Source organism: Mandrillus leucophaeus, unplaced genomic scaffold (assembly GCF_000951045.1).
Source record: "Mandrillus leucophaeus isolate KB7577 unplaced genomic scaffold, Mleu.le_1.0 Scaffold41, whole genome shotgun sequence".
In the NCBI taxonomy this organism is placed as follows: domain Eukaryota; kingdom Metazoa; phylum Chordata; class Mammalia; order Primates; family Cercopithecidae; genus Mandrillus; species Mandrillus leucophaeus.
Genome location: NW_012104365.1, coordinates 3769224 through 3770599, shown reverse-complemented (window position 1 = coordinate 3770599; position 1376 = coordinate 3769224).

Here is a 1376-nt window from a genome sequence, read left to right as displayed (position 1 = left end):
GGGTTTAATTTCACTGTGTAGTTTGCAGGTGGAGGTCTGTCACATCTCCAGTTAGATTTATTTCTAAATATTTGGATGCTGATATGGTTTGGTTGTGTCCCCACCCAAATCTCATCTTGAATTGTAGCTCCCATAATCAGCTTGTGGTGTGGGAGGGTCCTGGTGGGAGGTACCTTAATCATGGGGGTGGGTTTTTCCCATGCTGTTCTTGTGGTAGTGAATAAGTCTCACGAGATCTGATGGTTTCATAAAGGGCAGTTTCCCTGCACACACTCTCTTGCCTGCCGCCATGTAGGACATGACTTTGTTTCTCCTCCACCTTCCAGCATGATTGTGAGGTGTCTTCAGCCAAGTGGAACTGTGAGTCCATTAAACCTCTTTTTCTTCATAAATTACCCATCTTGGATATTTCTTCATAGCAGTATGAAAATGACTAATACAGATACTGTTGTAAATGGTATATAATTTTAAAATTTGTGTTCTGTTTGTGCTAGTCTACAAGCACTTGATGGATTTTTTTTGGGTATATTGACCTTGTCCCCAGTGACCTTATAACTCCACTGATTAATTCTAACAGGTTGTTTATCTATTCTTGAGGCATTCCTCTGTATGCAGCTGTGTCATCCATGGACAACCACAGCTTTATTTTTTTCCCTTCCAACCCTTACATCTTTTATTTCTTCTTTCTTTCTGCACAGGCTGAGGCTTCCAGGCCATCGCTGAGAAGAGTGTGGTCCAGGGCGCTTGTCTCCTTTCCGTCTCCGGAAGAAGTCTTCCCGTGCCTCAGTAAACTTTCTGATCTTCTTCATGCAAGTCGTGCACCTGGCTGGGTGGGCTTTCCTAAGGCAAGTCCCTGTGTACTGTCCTGACACTTGTTGTATCCTGGGCACGGAGGGGCTCAGCCAAAGCCTCCTTTAGCCCAGCCCCCAGTTGCTCCCCTCTCACTCTGTCGTCCAGGCTGGAGTGCAATGGTGCGCGATTTTGGCTCACTGTAACCTCCGCCTCCTGGGTTCAAACGATTCTCATGCCTCAGCCTCCTGAGTAGCTGGGATCACAGGCATGTGCCACCACGCTCAGTTAATTTTTAGTAAAGACAGGATTTTGCCATGTTAGCCAGGCTGGTCTTGAACTCCTGACCTCAGGTGATCCACCTGCCTTGGCCTCTCAAAGTGCTGGGATTATAGGTGTGAGCCACCGCACCCAGCCAATTTAAAATTCTTTACCCAATGAAAACATTGTTTTCTTTAGAAAAGAATGAAATTAGTTTTTCAGGAACACAAAAATTGGAAGAGTTCATCGCCATCAGACGCGTCCCCCGGAAATGTTAAAGTGATGTCCCATGGTTACCAGGTAGAATGTCTTCACTGTGGGTTGTC